Source organism: Ursus arctos, unplaced genomic scaffold (genome assembly GCF_023065955.2).
Source record: "Ursus arctos isolate Adak ecotype North America unplaced genomic scaffold, UrsArc2.0 scaffold_16, whole genome shotgun sequence".
In the NCBI taxonomy this organism is placed as follows: domain Eukaryota; kingdom Metazoa; phylum Chordata; class Mammalia; order Carnivora; family Ursidae; genus Ursus; species Ursus arctos.
Genome location: NW_026622830.1, coordinates 19197495 through 19202670, shown reverse-complemented (window position 1 = coordinate 19202670; position 5176 = coordinate 19197495). Strand labels below are relative to the sequence as shown.

The window sequence follows — 5176 nt, the reverse complement described above, 5'->3', positions numbered from 1 at the left end:
TGATAGGTGACTTGTGAAACTGCTTTCTAACAGCACACCCATGGCAGCCTTCATGCGTGGATCAGGACACGGAGATGGGCTCACGGTCCTCAACTCCAGCTGGATTATGGACAAATCAGAATTCTCTTCCAAATGCCAAATGTTAGAGAAGTCTGTTTTCCACGGAGCCATCAAGCCCCCTTCCTCTCTCTGCTTCATTTTTGTGGCCCCAAGAGCCAGACTTAAAAGGTCTGATTGTTTTCCTGCATGAGATTGCTTCAGAGATCAACAGGCAACTCTCAGATTTTCAAATCCACCCTTGATAGGAAACACTCCTTTGCAACCACCACACACAGATTCCAGAGATGTGAGTAAGCAACAGGGGGGTTCCTCGTGATTCGTTCAGGAAGAGGGAAGAGCAGAGGCCTCTCGGTCTCCGAGCTATTATTAAAATAAATGTCATTGGCTAAGAGGCAAGAAAGTTTGGGGACCACCCAGGCAAATGACACTTTCCCAGCCCCACCATATCATCACTAATTGGATATTCTAACACTTTCTGTAGCGTTTCATAAAAACGTTTCAAGCCCAAGTGATAGAGTGTCCAAACAAGCATATAGCAGATGTTCGCTCTGGCTGGTTCTGGGGAAACACCTCCAACAAAATAGCCACTTTTTTTTTCTTTTTTGGTTTTTTATTGTTTTTTTCCCCCTTCCAGTCCCAGATTGGTCTCTCTCTCTCTCTCTCTGGGAACACAGGCAGGTTTTGCTAGATCTCAGAATCTTGAAACCACCACTTGAAATAGTCATGGTTCAGGGTTTAAAGGTCAAGTCCAGAGAGGTTCCCTTGAATTTGTTTTGGACTGAACACCTCCCCGGAGACGTATGAAATTCCAGGGTCATTTTTTGTGGCTTTGCTTCAGGTTAAGTCAGGATTTGTTATAAAAGAGGACACCAAATCATGAGCTTAAACATTTCCAGGAACTTGGGGCAGAAAGTTGCCTCGGGACTTCAGGAAGATGGGTACCATGGCTCTCGGTAAGATCATCTGCCCAGAAAGAACTTGTATTTACTTGATTCCTTGAAAACACAAAAGGCCCTTTTATGAAATGAGTGGAGAGGAAAAGGTAAATGCTTCTGTCTGGTCTGCATCAACTTGTTTGTTCCACTTTCGAAGCCTCAGCCTTCTTGCTACCAAAGAGAAACAATCCATGGCAATCACTCCTCCTTCAGCCTCTTCTGAGCTCTGTAAGGAGAGAGGCAGCCGATGGTTAGAACCACTCTCGCCAGCTACTCCACACACTTTCCGCCCAGCAGCAGGGCATGGCTCGACAGAGATCCTGGGGTGTCTCCCATTCATGCTGCAGCAGATAAATGCAAACTCGTGGTTTCAAGCAACGTAAATGTATCCGCTTACGGTTCTGAAGGTCACAAGTCTGAAATGGGTCTCCCAGGGCCAAAGTCAATACGTTGATAGTGCTGCATGCTTTCCAGAGGCTTGAGCTGAGGATCCATTTCCTTGCTTTTTCCAGCTTCTAGAGGACCCCCGCATTCCTTGGTTTGTGACCCCTTCCTCATCTTCAGTGCCAATGACATAGCAGCTTCAAATCTCTCCGTCCCACCTCCTCCTTTCACTTACAAGGACCTTCGTGTGATGACATTGGGCCCAACCCCAATAGTCCCGGGGAATCTTCCATCTGAAGATCCTGAGCTTCGCCTCATTTACAAAGTCTCCCTTGCCATGTCAGGTGATATATTTACAGCCTTCCAGAATGAAGACATCATCGAGAGGCCATTATTCTTTCTGCCACAGATGGTAAGCTAAAATTAGGAGCTGGAGCTAGGCCTAGGAAATCAAGGAGAGCAGGGAGGGTGAGGGCCCTCACCATTGGCGGAGAGCTTGCTTTTGGCCAGACTTCCTCCTTTGTCATCATCGAATCCAAGGGAAAAGAGGGAGAGGTGTCCCATTCCCGAGATACGGAGACTAGGAGTTTGCATGGCATTTCTGAGACACCCAGCTATCCCAAAGGAATCAAAATCCAAGCTCCTTCTGGGGCACCACGCCGCCGGGTTTACCACGAGTATCAGATGGCAGATGTGTTTAGCCAGGTTTTATGATTCGGAGCCGGGGCTGGGCACAAATATGATCTTGCCGTTGGTGACTTCTCAGAGCTAAAGGCTGACATTTGTTTGATGTCATTCCTCAAAGCTGAGACTTAGTTTGTGAAATCGTTTTTCTCTTTAGTGGGAAGTAAGTGAAAACATTCCTGTATTTTGGGCTGAGCCAAAAGAAAGGCTGTTTTCAAAGAGTAAGTAGTTTTCACCTGTGAATACTATATTACATTTCAGTGCTAGAGAGGAGGTTTTAAAGAATATCCAAAAAAAACGAAAAGGTAAAACATTTCTATATGGAAAGTTATTTTTAAATCTTCTAAATGAAAGGTTAGTCAGGGGTGTGAGAAGCTGTATAGGGTTAAATAACTGGTATCCTATTCCCCCTGCCTTGTATCTCTGAGCCAAAGTGTATTGAATTTTGAAGAAAGAGACTTGGCATTTCTACAAAATTTGGAAAAGAGGAAAAAACATCTCACAGAAATGCTACGAGAATAAATCATGCTTTGGGATTCCTGGCCAGAGAGAGCGGCCCTCTTCACCCACCTCAAATTAGCCTAAGAGATTTTCTTTGAAACAGAGTGGACCTTTGAAATTCTGAATTATTAGAGTAACTCAAATTACATCTTTAGAATTCTGAAAAAGGCCAACGATAGTTTCCTCCCCCCCCCCAATTTTTCTATCATACACTGTGGTCTTCTACATGGTTCTGGGAAGAGGCATGATGGACCACATTTTATAAAGACTCATTTTGCTTTAAAAGCTTTCCATCTTGTTTCAATGCCAAATTTATATTTGAGCATGTGAGAAAGGCTTCTCCCTTCGGGACGTTGTCACCGGTTTCGCAAATAAGTCAATAATTCACTGATTTCTGTAATAAGGCTGAAAGCTTAATCACCACCCGGCCCATTTGCTATGTTAGCCAGAACATTCAGCTTCTCCAAGGACCAAATACAAATCTCCGAAATAAAGGAGGATACATTTTTTTAGATGAAGTAAAAAAAGTGCAGAATAAACATAAGAAGGCATCAGAAAGATTAAGCCTGAGGGGGTTACGATCTCGAAATGCCCTCATCATTTATGTGACCCTCGTGGCCATGCTTTGAGATAGGTCATAGTAACCCTCTTAACAAATAAAGAAACTGAGGTTCAGAAAGCTTACGTGACTTTTCCAAGACACCTTATTAGAAGGTCTTTAAGACATCAGTTTTTACCACCTCCAATAAGGATATATTTACCCTATTCTAGTAAGAGATGTAAGGTTAAAATCCATAAAAGCACATGGAGATTTTACCAGGCTGCTGCACTTGTTACACTGAAATATTCCACTTGGATCAGAAGCATTTCCAGGCTGGGCAGGAAGACGGTGATCCTGACTTCGGAGGAAGCACAGGGTTACCTTTACCAGGGTCTGGTGTTCAGCTCCTGGTTGAACTGCTCCAACGCTCAGATCTCTGTGTGGCTCTTGCACACAGAGCCCATGGCTTCGCCAGTATCCCCAGACGCTCCATCTCCAGCATCGGAACTGATACGTTCCAATTAAACATAGGTGATGTTCAACTTAGTTGATGTGGAGAATAAATAAGAGATGATTTCAGTCCGGAGCTGGGGTCCATCTTTGTAGGTGCTGATAAAAATAGGGAGAGTCCATCTGTAGAGGGAAATGTAGAGCCCAGAATCAGACACCAGCAACACGCTGTCCGACATATAGCTAATGACAAATATGTGCATCTATATATTACTGTATATATTAGTTATATATACGAGCGTGTTATTAGTGTGTGTATATATATATATATATTGTTATTTAATTACATACACCAGTTAGCCTATATGAAGGTCAGTTAATTGTATATATTATATATGAAAAGAACATTTATTATAATTTAGAGTATACATATATTATAATATAAATAACTTATATATATTATCGTATAAATAAGTATGCCTAATTAAAACAACTCTGTGTAGGCTAGCCGGTGTGATGCCCTCCCACAACACTTGTCCCATGATACTGACACCTGGTTGTTTCATTTAAAATGTTTACTTAGAATGTGAGATGTGACCAATAGTAACGACTTCATTGAGTTGTTGCGAAGATAAAATGACACCATGTATTTCAATGAACTTTGGCTTGCTGATTCTTACTGCTCTTTGTGATTCCGGTCAAGTATCGCCTCATCTAGCAGCTTCTTGTGGTTCCTGCCCACTCCTGGGCTTTGCCAAACTGGGCTCGGCATCCTTTTCAGTGGACTTCCTGCCTCACTAAATAAACTACGTCATGCTTTAATTATCTCATCAGACCGAGCTCTTTGAAAGCAGGGATAAGGTGCCGGTAATCCTCAGAAACTCAGCCGCCATCCCAGTCCCTAGCACGCGGTCTGTGTTGAGGGAATAAATGCAAAATGCCTCTCACGGAACCTAGAATGTAATATTAATGCTATCTTATTTTATGTTCAGAAAGTACTAAACATGCAGTGAGCATTAACTACTAAAAAAGAAATGTTTTAGTTACTTCAAGTTATGGAAGGTTTTAAAATGATTAAAACAGTGGGTGTGAAGAATCTCATGTTTCACTTTTATAATGACTTGTTATTTTTGAAATTCACAGTTTGGATAGTAAAAGAAATGAAAGAGTTTGAGTTCCAGTACTTTCCATGCTCTGCCACAACATTGCCGAATGCAGAATTCATTTGCAGACAGTTCTCCTTTTCCAGTTTTTGTGACCCAAAAAAAGAAAAATGTGAAGATTATTTCTTCCTATTGTTCCTGTTTACCGGTTTGGGGGAAACATTAAACATTATTTTTGGAAATCCAAATAGGAGATTTGGGCCCGTGAAGTCAACGTCCGCTGTGCAATAAGACTGACTCCAGGTGAAGCCTGTGTCTCTGTTCAAATCAGCAATCGAAGCCCTGGAATATTCTCAGCAAAGGGCAGATATGGGCCACACCCTCATAACAAAACTTGTCTTTTCATTGAAAACTCACTTTCACCTGTCATGATACACCTATTGATTTTTCTTTCCCCCAAAAGACGTCCAAGTCTTCCAAAGGAGTCTGGTGGCCCCAATGCGTATATTCCCACCTGA

The 5176-nt window shown here is 42.4% G+C and overlaps 1 long non-coding RNA gene across 1 annotated transcript; it reads right to left on the bottom strand.

Annotated features, from left to right (window-relative positions):
- Window positions 1-648: 648 nt before the first annotated feature.
- On the bottom strand, window positions 649-1686 carry LOC130543911 (uncharacterized). Its single transcript, XR_008959682.1, has 2 exons — window positions 1393-1686; window positions 649-1221 (listed from the first exon to the last, which is right to left on the bottom strand). It is a non-coding gene; the product is annotated as an uncharacterized LOC130543911 (long non-coding RNA).
- Window positions 1687-5176: the final 3490 nt, after the last annotated feature.